The 21,921-nt window shown below is 36.9% G+C and overlaps 2 protein-coding genes across 2 annotated transcripts in view; one reads left to right on the top strand and one right to left on the bottom strand.

Annotated features, from left to right (window-relative positions):
• The window catches only part of LOC139740404 (uncharacterized), a 125,294-nt gene that overhangs the window by 78,749 nt on the left and 24,624 nt on the right, over positions 1-21,921 (top strand). The gene's annotated exons all lie outside the window — the stretch shown is intronic.
• Positions 17,696-21,921, bottom strand: part of LOC139741008 (twist-related protein 2-like) — a 41,019-nt gene continuing 36,793 nt past the window's right edge. The window contains exon 2 of the mRNA XM_071651599.1: positions 17,696-18,412. The gene's annotated coding sequence lies outside the window, so the exon portion shown is untranslated. The remainder of the gene's footprint in view (positions 18,413-21,921) is intronic.

The raw sequence follows: 21,921 nt of genomic DNA, 5'->3' as shown, positions 1-21,921 counted from the left end.
TAATCACAATTTCTAGTGTGATGACGTCATCATATTTCAAAACCATCACATGGACTTGAAAGGCAAATGTTCAAACTGCAACATATCTGAATTTGGGATAATATTGAGCTTAAACAACAGAGATACGAGCAAATGAATGTCAGAAACAGTACCTCAAAAAAATCAATTCCACTTTTTTCATCTAAAATGACGATATGATGACGTCATCGCGTTTTCCTGGCAATATTGATACCAGGAATGTTATTTACAATTCATATACTTTTGTAATATGCAATAGAAATATAGGGTCAACGGACGATTTAAAGAGCCATGGCGAAATAAACAAAGACATGTTTTTTCACTATATTTGCAGAAAGACGCGCACGTGGAATTTCAACTTTGACGCCAGTGCATTCCTTTGTTATAGGTCGAAATCGATCGGAAATCAATGGATATTGTTACTCAAAGTATCAGGAATCCAAATCAGTCAAAAAAATTGCATTTTCATGTTGCTTACGGGCTCTGCGCGCGGAATTGCGCGGACGGACGCGCACGCGAGAAAATGTTTGAAACGCTTAAAATTGTCTGAAACTTCGAGATTTCCCATTGGGAAGTCGTTTTGAGCCTTTTAAAATTTTGACGCGCGCTTACGCGCGCGTAATGATGACCTGTGTAACTAGCGTTAAAAAGTAAGATAGAGCGTGACCTGAACTTCATGTCCACCGAAAATGATACAGAAATGACATCTAGTTATGAAGTTATGATCGATCATGTGACAAGGTCCGAAAATCACAAAATGGCGCCTAGATGACGTCATAGATATGTTACTGTCATGAAAACCTTATTGTGGCTAGATTTTGTCATGAGACATGTTGACTGAAAATGTCATGTTATTTCGTTATGTCATTCTTGAGATATTGACGACACAAAATTGTCCAGAAAGAAAGAAGAATAAAAAACGAGATATGAAACTCGTCACGCTGACGAGTTAGGTGATACGCTTGGGGTCATCAGGTGTCGGTCATCTGTGATCGACAAAGAAAAGAATGTGATATAGGCACCTTGAAGTTATATTGAGCGTGCATGCAAAACCGTTTCTCTAGCCACTCGGCCACGGGACATCCCCGGAAATGGTAAGGGAAAAAAGAAATGTATAGATATTACAGGGGGAAAAAGTCAATGCCCACTCAACAATCGTGGCCGCGTGAACATGTATTGCATTGCTAGACAGAAATGCGGCCTTGTAACGACTGATGTCGCTATGCCATTTCTGGCAACTTGGGAAAAATACGCGCCGTACTGTAGACAGAAAGCCTATAATCGGCTGGTTTTGATACCTTGCCTTTAATCACAATTTTCAATGTGATGACGTCATCAAAGTACAAAACAATGACATGGTCTTGAAAGACAATTGTTCAAAGTACAACACCTCCGTCGTCGTCATTACATACTATGATCGGTTTGACAAAGTCAGCCTGCAAAATTTTGCAGCAGTCGAAGCAATGTGGTCTCCAACACAAAAAAGAGGGATATGGTGTGTGTCTGTGTGTCTGTGTGTGTGTATAGGTGCGTTTATATACGAACGTGATTTCTACACGGACGAATATGTAATACAAAATTGAAAAAAAAAGTAAAATAGCTAAGTATTTTGTTTCGTGATCTTGTGGGGTTCGAACCCGCAACTTCACGTCTCTGAGACGTCGCCTTTAACCACTCGGCCATACGTCTCGGCGAGAAAATATGAGGAACGTAAACTTATGTATGTGAAAGCTGAATCGGGAATCGTTTTGTCCACATTCCATTCTCATTTTCAGTTTTAAACTGCAAAATTGTCAACCTGATGATGAGATTTCAAAAAATAAAATGCATGATTACTGAAGCTTATTGTCTCAGCTACAACATACTTAAGTTTCAGAGGAAATGAAGCAAAATCAGCTGAGATAAATGTGCTTAAACGTTGTCAAGTCAATGCATGGTTTAAAAAAAAATCACCTCCCATAGACATTACACGTAAACTTGTCCGATTTTGCATCTTTACCTTTAATCACAATTTAAGGTATAATGACGTCATCAAATTTCAAAACCATGACCTGGACTTGAAAGGCAATTGTTCAAAGTACAACATATCTGAATTTGGGATAATATTGAGCTTAAACAACAGAGATACGAGCAAATGAATGTCAGAAACAGTACCTCAAAAAAATTAATTCCACTTTTTTGATTTCAGATGATGATATGATGACGTCATAATGTAATTATGGAAATATTGATACTTGAAACGTTATTTCCAATTCATATGTTTTTGTAATATGCAATAAAAACATAGGGTAACCAGACGTTTTAAAGAGCTATGGCGAAATAAACAAAGACATGTTTTTCGCTATATTTGCACAAAGACGCGCACACGAAATTTCAACTTTGACGCCAACGCATTCCTTTGTTATAGGTCAAAATTGATCGGAAATCAATGGATATTGTTACTTAATGTATCAGGAATCCAAATCTGTCAAAAAATGTGCATTTTCAGTTTGCTTACGCGCACTACGCGCGAAAATGTGCGGACGGACGCGAACGCGCGAAACGCTTAAAATTGTCTGAAACTTCGAGATTTCCCATTGGTAAGTTGTTTTGAGCCTTTTAAAAGTTTGACGCGCGCGTACGCGCGCGTAATAATGTCTTAAATAATTAGCATTAAAATGTATGATAGAGCGTGACCTGAACTTAATGTCCGCCGAAAATGATACAGACATGACCTTTAGATATGAAGTTATGATCGATCATGTAACATGGTCCGAAAATCACAAAATGGCGCCTAGATGACGTCATAGATATGTTACTGTCATGAAAACCTTATTGTGGCTAGATTTTGTCATGAGACATGTTCCCTGAAAATGTCATGTTATTCCGTAATGTCATTCTTGAGATATTGATGACACAAAATTGTCCAGAAAGAAAGAAGAATAAAAAGAAACGAGATATGAAACTCGTCACGCTGACGAGTTAGGTGATACGCTTGGGGTCATCAGGTGTCGGTCATCTGTGATCGACAAAGAAAAGAATGTGATATAGGCACCTTGAAGTTATATTGAGCGTGCATGCAAAACCGTTTCTCTAACCACTCGGCCACGGGACATCCCCGGAAATGGTAAGGGAAAAAAGAAATGTATAGATATTACAGGGGGAAAAGTCAATGCCCACCCAACAATCGTGGCCGCGTGAACATGTATTGCATTGCTAGACAGAAATGCGGCCTTGTAACGACTGATGTCGCTATGCCATTTCTGGCAACTTGGGAAAAATACGCGCCGTAGACATAAAGCCTATAATCGGCTGGTTTTGATACCTTGCCTTTAATCACAATTTTCAATGTGATGACGTCATCAAAGTACAAAACAATGACATGGTCTTGAAAGACAATTGTTCAAAGTACAACACCTCCGTCGTCGTCATTACATACTATGATCGGTTTGACAAAGTCAGCCTGCAAAATTTTGCAGCAGTCGAAGCAATGTGGTCTCCAACACAAAAAAGAGGGATATGGTGTGTGTCTGTGTGTCTGTGTGTGTGTATATGTGCGTTTATATACGAACGTGATTTCTACATGGACGAATATGTGATACAAAATTGAAAAAAAAAGTAAAATAGCTAAGTATTTTGTTTCGTGATCTTGTGGGGTTCGAACCCGCAACTTCACGTCTCTGAGACGTCGCCTTTAACCACTCGGCCATACGTCTCGGCGAGAAAATATGAGGAACGTAAACTTATGTATGTGAAAGCTGAATCGGGAATCGTTTTGTCCACATTCCATTCTCATTTTCAGTTTTAAACTGCAAAATTGTCAACCTGATGATGAGATTTCAAAAAATAAAATGCATGATTACTGAAGCTTATTGTCTCAGCTACAACATACTTAAGTTTCAGAGGAAATGAAGCAAAATCAGCTGAGATAAATGTGCTTAAACGTTGTCAAGTCAATGCATGGTTTAAAAAAAAATCACCTCCCATAGACATTACACGTAAACTTGTCCGATTTTGCATCATTACCTTTAATCACAATTTAAGGTATGATGACGTCATCAAATATCAAAACCATGACTTGGACTTGAAAGGCAATTGTTCAAAGTACAACATATCTGAATTTGGGATAATATTGAGCTTATACAACAGAGATACGAGCAAATGAATGTCAGAAACAGTACCTCAAAAAAATTAATTCCACTTTTTTGATTTCAGATGATGATATGATGACGTCATAATGTATTTAGGGAAATATTGATACTTGAAACGTTATTTTCAATTCATATGCTTTTGTAATATGCAATAAAAACATAGGGTCACCTGACGTTTTAAAGAGCTATGGCGAAATAAACAAAGACATGTTTTTCGCTATATTTCCACATAGACGCGCACAAGAAATTTCAACTTTGACGCCAGCGCATTCCTTTGTTATAAGTCGAAATTGATCGGAAATCAATGGATATTGTTACTTAATGTATCAGGAATCCAAATCTGTCAAGAAATGTGCATTTTCATGTTGCTTACGCGCACTGCGCGCGGAAATGCGCGGACGGACGCGAACGCGCGGAACGCTTAAAATTGTCTGAAACTTCGAGATTTCCCATTGGGAAGTCGTTTTAAGCATTTAAAAACTTTGACGCGCGCTTACGCGCGCGTAATGATGTCCTAGGTAATTAGCATTAAAAAGTAAGATAGAGCGTGACCTGAACTTTATGTCCACCGAATATGATACAGAAATGTCCTTTAGTTATGAAGTTATGATCGATCATGTAACATGTCCGAAAATCACAAAATGGCGCCTAGATGACGTCATAGATACGTTACTGTCATGAAAACCTTATTGTGGCTAGATATTGACATGAGACATGTTGACTGAAAATGTCATGTTATTCCGTCATGTCAATGTTGAGATATTCACGACACAAAATGTGCCAGAAAGAAAGAAGAATAAAAAGAAAGAAAGGAAGATTTTGACAAACACAATAGGTGATACGCTAAAAGCGTATCACCTAAAAATAAAGAGAGATTTTGACAATCACAATAGGTGATACGCTGATAGCGTATCACCTAACGAGACATGAAAACTCGTCACATTGAGGACGAGTTAGGTGATACGCTTGTGGTCATCAGATGACAGTCATCTGTGATCGACAAAGAAAAGAATGTGATATAGGCACCTTGAAGTTATATTGAGCGTGCATGCGAAACCGTTTCTGTAACCACTCGGCCACGGGTCATCCACGGAAATGGTAAGACAAAAAAAAAAAAACAATGTATAGATATAACAGGGGGAAAGTCAATGCCCACTCAACTAACGTGGCCGTGTGAACATCTATTGCATTGCTAGACGGAAAAGCGGCCATGTAACGACTGAGGTCGCTATGCCATTTCTGGCAACTTGGGAAAAATACGTCCCGCAGACATAAAACCTATAATCGGCTGGTTTTGATACCTTGCCTTTAATCACAATTTTCAGTGTAATGACGTCATCAAATTACAAAACAATGACATCGTCTTGAAAGACAATTGTTCAAAGTACAACACCTCAGTCGTCGTCATTACATACTATGATCGGTTTGACAAAGTCAACCTGCAAAATGTTGCTGCAGTCGAAGCAATGTGGTCTCCAACACACAAAAAAGAGGGATATGGCGTGTGTGTGTGTCTGTGTGTGTGTATAGGTGCGTTTATATACGAACGTGATTTCTACATGGACGAATATATAATACAAATTGAAGAAAATAAAGTAAAATAAAAAAAAAATTGTTTCGTGATCTTGTGGGGTTCGAACCCGCAACCTCACGTCTCTGAGACGGCGCCTTTAACCACTCGGCCATACGTCTCGACGAGAAAATATGGGAAACGTAAACTTATGTATATGAAAGATACATGAGGAATCGTTTTGTCCACATTCCATTTTCATTTTCAGTTTTAAACTGCAAAATTGTCAATCTGATGAGGAGATTTCAAAGAATAAAATGCATGATTACTGCAGCTTATTGTCTCAGCTACAACATACTAAAGTTTCAGAGGAAATGAAGCAAAATCAGCTGAGATAAAGGTGCTTAAACGTTGTTAAGTCAATGCATGCTTTTAAAAAAAATCACCTCCCATAGACATAACACGTAAACTTGTCCGATTTTGCATCTTTACTTTTAATCACAATTTAAAGTATGATGACGTCATCAAATTTCAAAACCATGACATGGACTTGAAAGGCAAATGTTTAAAGGACAACATATGTGAATTTGGGATAATATTGAGCTTAAACAACAGAGATACGAGCAAATGAATGTCAGAAACAGTACCTCAAAAAAATCAATTCCACTTTTTTTATTCAAAATGACGATATGATCACTTCATCGCGTTTTCCTGGCAATATTGATACTAGGAATGTTATTTACAATTCATATGCTTTTGTAATATGCAATAGAAATATCGGGTCAACGGACGATTTAAAGAGCTATGGCGAAATAAACAAAGACATGTTTTTTCACTATATTTGCAGAAAGACGCGCGCGCGGAATTTCAACTTTGACGCCAGTGCATTCCTTTGTTATAGGTCAACATCGATCGGAAATCAGTGGATATTGTTACTCAAAGTATCAGGAATCCAAATCAGTCAAAAAAATTGCATTTTCATGTTGGTTACGCCCTCTGCGCGTGAAATTGCGCGGACGGACGCGCACGCGAGAAAATGTTTGAAACGCTTAAAATTGTCTGAAACTTCGAGATTTCCCATTGGGAAGTCGTTTTGAGCCTTTTAAAATTTTGACGCGCGCGTAGGCGCGCGTAATGAAGACCTGGGTAACTAGCGTTAAAAAGTAAGATAGAGCGTGACCTGAACTTTATGTCCACCGAAAATGATGCAGAAATGACATCTAGTTATGAAGTTATGATCGATCATGTGACAAGGTCCGAAAATCACAAAATGGCGCCTAGATGACGTCATAGATATGTTACTGTCATGAAAACCTTATTGTGGCTAGATATTGTTATGAGACATGTTGACTGAAAATTTCATGTCATTCCGTAATGTCATTGTTGAGATATTGACGACACAAAATTGTCCAGAAAGAAAGAAGAATAAAAAAAAATAAAGAGAGATTTTGACAATCACAATAGGTGATACGCTGATAGCGTATCACCTAAAAAGAAACGAGACATGAAAACTCGTCACATTGAGGACGAGTTAGGTGATACGCTTGTGGTCATGAGATGACAGTCATCTGTGATCGACAAAGAAAAGAATGTGATATAGGCACCTTGAAGTTATATTGAGCGTGCATGCGAAACCGTATCTGTAACCACTCGACCACGGGTCATCCACGGAAATGGTAAGACAAAAAAACAACAACAATGTATAGATATAACGGGGGGAAAGTCAATGCCCACTCAACTAACGTGGCCGTGTGAACATCTATTGCATTGCTAGACGGAAAAGCGGCCTTGTAACGACTGAGGTCGCTATGCCATTTCTGGCAACTTGGGAAAAATACGTCCCGCAGACATAAAACCTATAATCGGCTGGTTTTGATACCTTGCCTTTAATCACAATTTTCAGTGTAATAACGTCATCAAATTACAAAACAATGACATGGTCTTGAAAGAAAATTGTTCAAAGTACAACACCTCAGTCGTCGTCATTACATACTATGATCGGTTTGACAAAGTCAACCTGCAAAATGTTGCTGCAGTCGAAGCAATGTGGTCTCCAACACACAAAAAAGAGGGATATGGCGTGTGTGTGTGTCTGTGTGTGTGTATAGGTGCGTTTATATACGAACGTGATTTCTACATGGACGAATATGTAATACAAAATTGAAGAAAAAAAAACAGTAAAGTAGCTAATTATTTTGTTTCGTGATCTTGTGGGGTTCGAACCCGCAACCTCACGTCTCTGAGACGTCGCCTTTAACCACTCGGCGACACGTCTCGACGGGAAAATATGGGGAACGTTATGGACTTGAAAGACAGTTGTTCAATATATAACACATTCATCGTACGTTGTCAGTTTGCTATTGACATGACGATCTATCATTTGAATATGAGGCAGGCATTAGTACCTGTATGAAATTATTATAGGCATGGTTATCAAATTGCCCTAAAATATCCTTATAATTGCCTTATTTTTACACACAGTTACGCTATCCCTTTAAACTCGTCACAGTTTAATCAGAATCATTAACATCATACATTAGTACCATATTCAGTTCCATAGCTGATCACGTTTGCTAATCAATTAAGAGTAATTGTCTAGCATGTGTCATATGGCCAACCTGTATACACACGTATATACACACACACAATGCTAAATGTATGTATCAAACATCTGTAACACAGCTTTGAACTAACTATAGGAATTATCGCTGCACTTATCATCCATACTTTTTATCACTATCTGAAACTCCACAAAAACCACTAATTGACAAATAATCATCAATACAGAAGACTGAATACCTTTTTTACAATGTATAGCTTGTTACATGTATAAATCAGCACAAAGTAACCACGACTACATTGTGTTACTGAATTAATATGAACAAATTTCATGTTGTGACAGTATACTATATCAGTTTGAAAAGCCCAACCTGCAAAACTATAATTTTGCAGCAGTCGAAGTAATGCAGTCTCCAACGCAAAACAAAGGTATACTGTGTGAGTGTGTGCGTATAGGTGTGTTTACATGCAAACGTGATTTCTACATGGACGAAGGTGTAGTACTCTATTGAAGAAAAAAAGTAAAAAAAATATATTATTTTCTTTCGTGCTCTTGTGAGGATCGAACCCGTACGTGTGCAACCTCACGTTTCTAAGACGACGCCTCTAACCACTCGACCATACGTCTCGACGAGAAAATTAGAGGAACGTAAGCTTATGTACGTGAAAGATGAATCAGGAATCGTTTGGTCCGCATTCCATTCTCATTTTCAGTTTTAAATTGCAAAATTGTCAACCTCATGAGGAGATTTCAAAGAATAAAATGCATGATTACTGCAGCTTATTGTCACAGCTACAACATAAATAAGTTTCAGAGGAAATGAAGCAAAATCAGCTGAGATAAAGGTGCTTAAACGTCAAGTCAATGCATGGTTTCTAAAAAAATCACCTCCCATAGACATAACACGTAAACTTGTCCGATTTTGCGTCTTTACCTTTAAACACAATTTAAAGCATGATGACGTCATCAAATTTCAAAACCATGACATGGACTTGAAAGGCAAATGTTCAAAGTACAACATATCTGAATTTGGGATAATATTGAGCTTAAACAACAGAGATACGAGCAAATGAATGTCAGAAACAGTACCTCAAAAAAATTAATTCCACTTTTTTGATTTCAGATGACGATATGATGACGTCATAATGAAATTATGGAAATAATGATACTTGAAACGTCATGTCCAATTTATATGCTTTTGTAATATGCAATAAAAACATAGGGTCACCTGACGTTTTAAAGAGCTATGGCGAAATAAACAAAGACATGTTTTTTCACTATATTTGCACATAGACGCGCACGCGAAATTTGAACTTTGACGCAAGTGCATTGCTTTGTTATTTGTAGGAATCGATTAGAAATCAATGGATATTGTTGCTCAAAGTATCAGGAATCCAAATCTGTCAAAAAAAGTGTATTTTCATGTTGCTGACGCGCTGTGCGCGCGAAAATGCGCGGACGGACGCGCACGCGCAAAATTGTTTGAAACGCATAAAATTGTCTGAAACTTCGAGATTTCCCATTGGAAAGTTGTTTTGAGCCTTTTAAAATTTTGACGCGCGCTTACGCGCACTTAATGATGTCCTAGGTAATTAGCATCAAAAGAAGTAAGATAGAACGTGACCTGAACTTTATGTCCACAAAAAATGATACAGAAATGACCTTTAGTTATGAAGTTATGATCGATCATGTAACATGGTCCAAAAATCACAAAATGGCGCCTAGACGACGTCATAGATATGTTACTGTCATGAAAACCTTATTGTGGCTAGATATTGTCATGAGACATGTTCCCTGAAAATGTCATGTTATTCCGTAATGTCATTCTTGAGATATTGATGACACAAAATTGTCCAGAAAGAAAGAAGAATAAAAAGAAATAAAGAGAGATTTTGACAATCACAATAGGTGATACGCTGATAGCGTATCACCTAATAAAAAGAAATAAAGAGAGATTTTGACAATCACAATAGGTGATACGCTGATAGCGTATCACCTAAAAAGAAATAAAGAGAGATTTTGACAATCACAATAGGTGATACGCTGATAGCGTATCACCTAATTACCATTCCTTCTTCGTCGTCTGTACTCCGGCCCTTCTTGCATGCGAAAATATGTGTAGCGCGAGACTTTCACTTAAAAAGTATAGTAATGAATTATTTGAAGACTGTATACAAGCTGACATGATTTTTCATTTCACTCATCACGATCCCATGTGACGTGCTTTCTGAATCTCTTGTTGTAAGCTGACGCCTAATACGCCTACTAAGTAGGCCTATATTGACAACAGAGGAGAGCTAAGATTTATACAGTGGACAAGCTTGACAGTGGAAATTCGATATAAAGAGAGCTGATAACAAAATAACTGATACTACAAACTAATTTCTCTGGTCCCTGTGAATTTATTTCCTTTGTTTTGTATTGTTTATTGGCTACTGATATGATAAGATATCTGATATAAAGAACAAATTATCTTGGTCCCAAAGATCTCGTTATACTGAGTTTCCACTGTATTTCTACCTAAAAATACACCAACATGTTCCTCTATGCATGTAAGATGTCATTCAATTGACAAATGTCCACAAGGACCATGCAGGGTTGGGAGCGATTTACAAAGAACAACACAATTCTCAGAGGTTCGTGGGGAACGCTGAGTTAATTGGTCCGAAAACCTTGACTTCTGCGATTGGGAGCTTCAGCAATTATGGTACTCGTCTTTCTTACCCCAATTTCCTACGGAATATGAGTGGCTGAAGCCAAACAGACTGGGGGACCTTGGCGCAATTACTGGTGGGGACACTTCCGTTCCGGTCGCCAAGAGGAAGAAAGAAAGAAGGAAAATGACGGAAAGCAGAAGTAAAATAGGAGATTTGTCCATCTTAATCATAAATGTAAAATGAGGGAGGTTATAAGAAACACAGAAATTGACAATGGAAAGAAAACAAAATTGTATCGCAAAGTAGACAACTTAGCTTTTGTTTAAAAGAATTCCATATAGAGTGTCTTATGTCGTGCAACATATTCATGAATTCTGTACTGATTTCAATGTGTTACATTTTCCCATTTATCTCTGTTTATAGGTTATTTTATAATCACTTGCCATGCTTGTGAGAGACAAACTTGAGCTAAATTCCCCATGAGGCCGTCAGCCCTGCCAAGCCACGCTTATGTTGGTCGTCTCCTGCTTCTTTGTTGAATGAAAGTAGGCCTTCTGCCTTTCATCATTTTAAGATCATAGTATTTTGATAATCATAAACGTTTTAGAAGAATTGTTGTAGTATTACATTAGATTGTTCTTTTCTTCTGCTCCTTTGTAATTTAATAATGAATTGAATTCTTGCAATGATGTGATTTTATTTTGTTCTAACTTAAAGAAACTGAATAAATGCAAGCAAACAACTTTAAGCTTTTCTTGAAATGTCATTCCATACCATGTTCAAGTTCCCTTATATGACAAGAACAAAGCCTGGGTGAACGGGGTAGTTAAGGCTTTATCAAAATCAGATTTAGGTATGTATCACTGTTTTGACAATGCAGTATAATATGTGACACTGTAAACTTCTGTTTTTTTCAAAGTAAGGCAAGAATAATTTTTTTAAAATCAATATGCTAAGTATTCAGAGTACAGTGCGCAATGATTGTTTTAACTCGTTCGCCATATACTTTCATGCATGTTAAATTTTGCTATCCAACAATACCCCTTGTTTATCGGCTCAGTCACGTGTCAGTAATTGATGATAGTAAAGTAACAACCTCTTTTTATTAAAATTGACAAGTATAGACTCCTCGGTGTTGTTAGTGTACTCTTCCGGCATGCTCTGCCAGTTGAACTCCTCCACCTCTGTCTTAAAGTTACAGATGAAAGTTCTGGTCAAGATACATTGGAAAGGGAGATGTGCACGACAGAAATAAAACCTAGAGCCCCCAACTGCATGGGGTTATAGTTCGAGTTTATATCATTGGGAGAGTTTACAGTGAAAATTTACTCCATGTTTGGATGGAACGGTGGCATTGTATGATAGAGTAAACTCTACCTATAAACGAACCATTTAGCATGCATGGACAAATCTCTCATATAGTCTAACGGCATTGTGAAACGCCGCTAGAATTTTTTTCTTAAAGCTCCAAATTGTAGATCAAAATGTAGATTAAACTTTTCTCAGCGAAACTGGACTTAAGTGGTTTCCAAAATTGCCAGGGAAAGCCAGTGCGATTTTTGAAGAATATGTATCATTAGAAGCATATTTGTCTCTTGAAATGTTTATACCATTCGGTTTAGATAGAAAGTTGACTTATTTTTTTTCAAGAAAAGTACGTGAAATCTACATAATATATCTTATTTACAATTACCGGCAATATGCACTGATATTGCCAATAGGGCCTACTTACAGATGAACTTGATTGCGCATACTCTGCGTGTACTTGGTTCATTTGTGTGTTTTCCAGTGTTTATGATATATAATACATAAATTGAGTGTCAGATTTTGACCCTTAAGTTCTCACTAAATCGGGATATTTGCCTGTAATTTGCGCCGCCATTTTTTTTTTTTTTTTTTTTTTTTTTTTTTTGCGGACCAAATGACACTTCGGCCTATCAGTTTTGTCGGTAATCTAACTGATCTTGCTTTACTGTAAATATACATGTAGTTGTATATACCATATTACTTGACTAATGAACAGCGTGCGTTTTGGAAAATGTCTGCCATAGCACTCTTGGCTTGAATTCTCAAGTTCTCAAAAAACCTAAATGTTTCGAATATGCTAGTATCAGTCTACAGGTGTGCAAAACTTGGTGCTTTGGATGAAACTAAACAATAGTTCTGGATTTGACTATACCTCTGGACTATCAGAACGACCAGCGAACGGAAAGCAGATAGGTACTTTACAGAGTAATGTTTCCTTGAAATAATTATAGTAATCACCGAAAGAGACGCCGATTAAATGAGTTGGTGCTGTCATGGTTTCGCAAGTCTCCCTTTCGCTGGCACACAATCTTTTATAAATTTTCTCTTTTTCTGTCGGCGAATTGCAGTAACTTGGATATGATGAAAGGGAAGGGGAACACAACAGCACTTAATCATCGCCCAAAATTGCGACATTTATATCTTGCTCGACAGAACTAGGGAATAGTAACCCATAAACTGCTGAGGGCCATAAAAGTGGTCCAAAAAGTGCATTTTGTACCTTTGTGATATCAGCTGGTATCTTCATGTATAAATTCAAGATATTTCAACCGAGGATATATATATTTTTTTTATCAAAGTAACACAGAAAAGAAAATAAGTTCCATCATAAAAATTAAATATCAAAGCTAAAATGGTGTAGGACCTAAATGCTTTATCTACAACATTAAATTTTTAAAAAAATCGAAAACTAACCTGTGAAATTTGAGAAATATGTTTTCACTAAAAATTGTAATATTTTTCAATTCTTTTTTAATTCTTAAATTTCATATTTGGCATTGGATATTGGCATGATTGTCATCAAAATAAGGTTATTTCATTAAACCTTTTACATTTATATTCTTCAGAATGGTATATAATATGTCATAGACACTGAAAATGTGATATTTTTAAGTTAATTTCAAAAGTTGGAAAGACCCCAAAACCAGAAGTTTCAAAGACACCTTTGGCAGTTCATGGGTTGAGAGGCAATGATTTAGAATTCAATAATTTTCTCTGCTGTCCGATTTCGATGAAACTTCTGCCATTCAGTGCGTGTTTCTTTTTGATTTTTTTTAATGCATGAAGTAAAGTAAAAAATTGCTTTTGAGTAATCATGTCGGCATCCTTATATGGAGATATGAATGCATTGAGCCTAAGGGGGTTATTAGCTTATCAGATTTAACTTAGATTCAAATTTGTATACACTAACCACCATGTCATGTAATCTTATGTTTTTAACATTTTCTTGTGCATCAAAGCTGGATAATATGCATCATTCTATTTAAATGTTATATCTGAGTATTTTCATTGCGAAATATGAAAATAAATTGAAATGCAATGAAGTGAAATGGATTAGATGAAGGAGGTAGCCGAAAACGCTATAATGTGTAAATGAAAGAGTCATTCATTAGTTTCTCATATGATTTATCGGGAACATACACCCAAATGCCACTTGTCTAGTGGAACCCCACTGGATGTATAAACCAAGGGGATTTTTAGCCTAGTATAACTCCTTGATACAACGAATGTTGCTTTAATAATCATTGCCCCGAAATGAGGGACACCACACACACACACACACACACATATATATATATATATATATATATATATATATATATATATATATGTTTATATATATATATATATATATATATATATATATATATATATATATCTGTGTGTATATGTGTATACATATATATATATATATATATCCCTAGTTGGCACCTTAGGGAGACATATTGGGGGGAAGTGTCTTCATTAGGGAGACAACTGGTCATTAAGGAGACAATTTTCGTGTCTCCATTGCGTAAACTGCCATTGAACATGTATACAACAAATTTGCATATAAAACAAATGGAAATGTCTTCCAAATGACCCATCTAGGAGTATATGTATATATATATATATATATATATATATATATATATATATATATATATATAATCTAGTACTCTAGGAACAATGACACTCTAGCCTGCAGCATTTTTCCCAGTAGCTCATTACTACGCTGCTAATATTTCATGGACTTCACATTTCCCCTTTCTGTTGAAATCATTGTTTCTCATCAATGTACAAAAATTATGTGTCTAAATACTATATAATCAATGAGTTAGTACGTGCACATTTTGTATCAGAATTATACAATTAATATATTGTTTGTATGGTCATTTACACGCACTATAATTTATTTTTGTATAATTATTGAATAAATCATATACAGGTCATGATTTTATTTCATTAATATTTTTCTGTAGTATAAACTTGAGCTTTGTAGCCATACTTACTTTTTGTTTCAAAGAGTGTGATAGCTATCATAAACGTGCAAAATAATTTGTTATTCTAATCATGTCTTTATTGATAAACAAAGACATGATTACAACAATCAAACAAATTATTTTGCATGTACATAATAACTGCCAAATTGCTTAAACAACAAACAAAAGCATTACGGTGTTATATCTATAAAGCTCACAATTATACCACAGAACAAACATTTAAAAACATAAATTCATAACCTGAATTAAACAATTATACAAAAATTATACCTCTACCATTATTATAAATAAATGTATGTACGTATTGACATGATTCTTCATCTGAAGTAATTTTAACTGAACACAAATAAGAAAGTTTTATGTTTTTTGAATGTTTTATCGTGAATATTAACATGTACTTTACACTGTTTTGTGGCTATTTGGATGTATTTTGCCTTTATTAATTTGAATAAAACTAAACTTAAGCCTTTGGCTGCGACGATGTTGTTATACCTTTTCAAAAAAATAAAACAAAATGTTCCATACACTCAAGTTTCTACAGTTCTTTTTATTTGAAATAATACAAGATGAAAGAACGAACATGTACAATTCCGACAACACTCTAAGGACAACTTAATTTAAGAACACTTCTTATATAATAAGCCCTGTTTTTCACTTCGTGGCATCTCCATAATCAATCCCGAGTCATTTTGTTTTACATGCGTGATGCACAAATCTATTATAATCTCATATTTTCTGTCAATCGCCTTTTCATCTCACACAGACAGAGAAGAAAAATGAGAGAAAATACTACATTCTTTGAATCAACAACATAGGACTTTGTGAATGCTCCTGGTGGGAAGACAATGACCAATAAGAAAGCGTCTCGTAATACATACATACACACACACACACAATCACATACACACATACATACTCTCTTTCGCTCTCTATCTCCATATTTTCTTCTAAAGTTTGCGCTATATGTCGCTTGGAAGCCATATAGGTAAATGAAAAAAAAATCATAAGAATAAATACACACCCAACTAGATAAATTCATCCTTAAAATAAAAAAAAATATACAAAACGCACAAATAAACACAACAGGTATAAACCAATAAGTTGAGACTAATGGCTTCATACAATTAAATTCGTTGACGTGATTAATTTGTACCTGTTTTCCTCTTTTCTTCTTCCACCCCGTCATTGATGATTGATTGACATTTTCGGTCAGACTTTGCCACTGTATTGAGTACGTTAATCACTGGGTTGAAAGCCATTCATTTATCCACGCTTCAGAAATACCTTCTATAACCAACTGGTAGTATCTGGTATTCAAACGTTTCCAGATGAATTCATAATGTTCCTCATAATTTTTTGTCGTCCTGACAAAATAAGTATAATGAAATGATAAAAATTTAGAGGAGAAACAGACTCTCATATCTATTGCTCTGACTAGGTCAACAATACACTGGGAAAAGTCTGATTTTAAACACTATAGTCGACTATAGAAACCATAACAAACTCATTGCGAAAAGGATAGTCATGTGTGAAAAAAAAAACAGGTTTGGTTTTTCTTGTTTGGCCCATATAGCATCAAACGTCCACCTGATTCATAATCAATTTTTGGACAAATAGCAATGAACAAGATTACAAATAGACAATTGATTGTAAAAACTTTGTTTTGTCAAGAAATCGATGTTCTTAGCATTCCACCACCCAAAATCACTTGCTGGACAGACAATGCATACCCTCATGGTTATAACATGAGCCGAGGATTCATAGTGTATAGAGTCAAATCGTCGGTAATACAAATACATAACCGATAATCAAAAGTGTTCATTGTAGACACTTCGTACCCTGCTCGACATCATCAAATGATGGTATCATTCAAACTCTCTGTACTTTGTTCTTAAAGAAAATCACCACATGAAAATAAGATGGATTCGGAAAAATAGATCTACAACTACATCTATAGGTGAAAGTTTTGCGTAGTGATAATGCGTTCATCGTAAACAAATAGACCGTTGAATATCTGACTTCAACTTTTGACTAAAAGATACTCTCATATTTTTTTTTCTGTCAGAAAATGTAAAGACAAGGAAAGACTACTGGTGAACTAATCAGTGTAAAGTAATTTCACATGAATAACACAGGCACAGATTCACCTGTCAATATTGTTACATCTATAGCCTTTTCCATTTAGCTCAGGAAACATGGGAAAAGCAAAGGCATTTTTTAGTCTTCTGTGATAGGCACTTTAGACACATGACGTCACAGTAAATCGATATGCAATCTGATGAGCATGGATGCATTTTTTAGAGGGCGGTTGTGAGGTGTATCACTTATCACCAAAAGTAATGTCATGAAAAGGTGTACTTACACTAGTACGAAGGTAGGGAAAATCAGATCAAATATCATTAAAATGTAAACAGTAATGCATTCAGGTTTTTGTTGCGACTTTGAATCGAATTGACAAATAGAATCATGAAAATACGGAAGACAAGGAATATTTCATAAAGAAGCCTTTTCATTTTTTTTTTCCTGGAAGAGCAAAGCAGAATACGATTCCGCATGACTGGCATGGAAATTCTACAGGACAGCGAATGATGCGAGTCTTTGGAGTTCAAAAAGCGAAAGGCAAGAGTGTGCAGCAAGTAGAACATCTCACAGTCTTCATTTAGCTTTGAATGGCTGGCAAAATAAGGTTGCAGATTCTGACCACTCTCTAATCCTGCGAAATGTCATTGAATTTTGCTCAGATTAATCTCAATGTACATGAGGACAGCGCTTAGATGGAATTGACACTTTCCTATTGCGCAGGCGCCGATGTTCACTGCATATTATCCAGTGAACATGAAAGGTAACTGGCTGCGCGGAGAAAAAAAAATAACACAGATAGGACCATGGAAGCACGACACACTCATCACTTGAACGAGCTATTGCAGGCATATCAATCGAAGTGTGGACATCATCCAAACAACAGTCAGTGGGAAACTGTCCATAAATAAGATGGCGGAGAGATGGCAACACATCCGTAAGAGCAGTTCGAATAGCGCTGTTACAATTCATCACCACAGTTCGACGCAGTCACAAGAATTCAGCAGATGCAACTCCGATGATTCACGATGCTCTTTGAAGTGAGACATGGTAACCATGGCAACTATTTTTGGCGTAAATGGCATCCAGCCGTGGAAGAGTCCCTGCCTCACGATCATGTGTTTAGTCTCATGGTTTGCCATGCTTTCCGTGTTGCACCTCCGCCAACCCTGTAAGTATGAAAACAAAGAGAAAGTATAGTCAATAATACATGATGCCCACGTGGATAGCATATTGCAGTAAATGGAGATGGATAACAAAGGGTTGAGCAGAAAGAACAATAGAATAAGATTTCAGAAGACTTCGAGAGTCAATTGAATATCTGAATAATTTCTGAATGAAACAGCTGGTACGGTAGAAGAATAATTAGATTTCTTACACATTCATCCCGCACCATATTAATTTTTATGCGACATTTATATCGACAACGGAAGAAGGAAAGCTTCTCTACACATTAATCTTAGGACCACCAAGTTTTTTATGACTTCCACGTCAAAACAACAGATGAGACGAAAAGGCAAAAAGGCATAAAAAGTACCCGTGGAACGAAAGAAGAATAAAACAACACAATATCCATGTTCAATCGAGTTACGACTGTCATAAATCCTCCTACTCAGGTGAAGAAAGCAAATTGAGGTACAGCCAACGACGCACAATCACCGAACGGTCAACGAACTTGTAGAGGCTGACCCGGGGAAAATGAGTGTTTGGTTCTCGGAAGGGCTGGAAATACAGAGCGAGAGCGTGTGGTACACATGCGTATTACTTTCACGACAAATATTCATTTAATGTTTTAATCGCTTTCTGAGAAAGTTTCGTTCAAGATACGGTGATTAGAATAAGTATAGATATTACGGTTTTAGACTTATCTCTCCAGTAGAAATATGACTGAGAAAATGCTGACGATATTTTGAGTGAGTAATGAGTGGGTAATTGTTGTGTTTGGCATGACTGCTACAAAGCATAGAAAAATATTGCACTGTCAAGAAAGAAAGACATTTCGAGATATTTGAGCTGAGCGAGTTAATCTTAAGCTAACATACACCTCTAGGCATGACTGGCAGCCGAACAAAAAAAAAAAAAAAACGAAAGAAAAAAAAAAAGAACAAGACCAAAATAACGATCGGTTTAAGTCAATAGACAATGTAGACAAAGGGAGATTTTTAGAACGTAAAAGGGAACTGGAATGTAAAAAAAAAAAAGGAAAGATGATAAAACTTGATGCGTCTGACCATTGGCAAAAACACGCTCAACTACTAAATCATGTAAATTCTGCAAGGTAAAAAAAAAGTGACAGGGAACGACACGATAGCTGAGCTGCGATGCGGTCCATCCCCCGTAGCTTCGGCACGCATTATGTGGGATCAGCATTGTATCTCGGTTCGCATTCTGCAGCCCTGGCCTCTGCAGTGATCCACGACGCTCATTCTTCTCCTGGCACGTATTCCTCCTCATCTCTTCTCTCTTTCTTCTCTTTTTGTCCTCTTCCTCTCTCTCCCTCTTTCTCCCCTCCCTCTTCCCCCGCTTTCAATCTCTCTTTCTCTCTCTTCCTCCTTACCCCATGATCGCATCCCACTGTATAGCCTGCGCATCCCCCGAACTTGTCTCGCTGTTCAAAAACTTAAACCCTACCATTCCACAGGCAACTGTTATGCCTGGGACGTCAAAGGTATTTTTGAAATAGCGGTTGTGACGGGGTTAATGGGGGACGAATGTCATTTGGAATCATTATTTCGAACCATGAACTGGATGGATAGGAGCGGAGCACGGCGGAGCTGGGGGGGGGGGGGGGGGAGGAGGAGGGCAGTGAGCTGAAGGTGACGTCACACCAGTCCTATTTTGTGATAGTCTTTCGAAAACGCCGAAGTTATCACCTGAAATCGTTTTGCTCTAAGAAACTAGCCTCCCATATTAAATATGCATATCTTATTTCTAGAGTTAATGTAAGTAATTCCTGGAGATGTAGCAACAGCATGAAACATATCAGCAGGCCTGTAACAATTGTAGACATAAAGAAGTGAGTGTTACTGAAATTTCTGGTCAATTCTTTTCAACGCTTGACGGTTCTCCCAACTGCCCAATTCCCATGTGATGAAATAGTCTCTTTAAGTTCACTGGAACTGAATGGCACGATACGTCTATATACCACATTGACGGTGCTTCTAACCGATTATAAGCCGATTTCGGTTGATAGTTTCTAAGAATGCTGCAAATGTGCATCTATCAACAGTCAAAAATAATGATCATGTTGTACAGCGGGCCATATTCATCAAAATCTTGCAACAAGACTACACATTATACGCAGGTAAAATTATGAACGGCATTATCCAATAAATATAGGCCTCCTTAGTTTTCACATGAACCTACAACGAACCATGGTTTTCACAATGAAATGATTCACACAGCACTGAAATGTTTACCACTTTCTACTATTTTAGAATGTATCTCGCAGTTTCTAAGCTTTAATATCTCACTTTTGTTTTCTCCTTTTTTAAGGAACGGAGTTAATATCAACATTTCTGGCTCACCCAAGGTTTTCCTTTTGTCCTCAGGAGCTCGGCCTAGTTTGACCCTAACATCTCTCCTGCTTTAGAAGTTTAGTTCTAGTAAGTCAACTGATAGGGAGAAAATTATCTTGACAAGCACCCTTTTCTTTCTCCAAATGCTTTAGCTTGTATAAATCTAGCTGCTCTAGCGAAGTTGTTATAATATGTATACTTGAATATTATATTTGTGAGCTGCAACAGTGTTTTTTATATTAATGCAAGTGATAATAATCATTTCGACGTGCTTATTCACTCTCGTTAGTATTTACAAAGGTTATTAAGCAATCAATACCCCAGCATTACAAGATACCCTTGCAATACACCTCATGGTCAGTAGATAGAAAGAGGGCCAAGAATCTTGTCCAAGGTTGCATGCTGGTGGCAGGATTCGAATCCACGTCCTTCTAGTCAGGATTCCTTAATCTTATCCTCTATACAATGGTACTTCCACAATAGACTACACATCGGAAGCCGGAAGAATACCAAGCTTTTGCAAGACGTCATTGTAACATCAAGTCGACAAACACTGTAAAGAACGCTTCACATTGCTCTGAATATGGATTTGTCAGATTAACTACGAGTGTTTTAAATTATTTATTATAAATCTATTTCCATTCACAGGTCGGAAGCCCTTTTGTCGACAAAGTATAAAAGCCACCTGAGCTGCGAGTATGGGTATCAACGAGGAATGTATCGAATTAAAGATTAGTAACACTGCAGACCTTACAACTGTTGTATTTTGGTACTTCATCATAGCTGGTTAAAATCTTCCCGTCTACAGCATGAGTAACATTATGAATAAAACCCCAAAACTTTGCAGTACATGTTTTTTCTGACCGCGTGTTTCCCATCCGTAAATTGAGGTTCCTTCCAGTTGATTATGCGACGGAATCCCCGACGAAACACACCCAAGTCAAATCCAGCCACACTTATGTTGTGGAGTATAGTGATTGTAACAATACTTTGGCTTCGTAACCATGGTAATTACCCACATCTCTTTGCCACTGGCGGTTCCTCACTTTGATGTTTGGATCCTTGCAATCATCGCTAATGGGACGATCGAAAAGTACTTGGAATATTTCCTCGTATCGGTTTTCGAATTCATCTTCTGCAAATTTCGGCCCTGGTTCAAG

Source organism: Diadema antillarum, unplaced genomic scaffold, assembly GCF_040938485.1.
Source record: "Diadema antillarum isolate AM-2024a unplaced genomic scaffold, OU_Dant_1.0 scf00000030, whole genome shotgun sequence".
Taxonomy (NCBI): domain Eukaryota; kingdom Metazoa; phylum Echinodermata; class Echinoidea; order Diadematoida; family Diadematidae; genus Diadema; species Diadema antillarum.
Note: the sequence above shows the minus strand (reverse complement) of the source record. Positions and strands in the feature narration are given on the sequence as shown.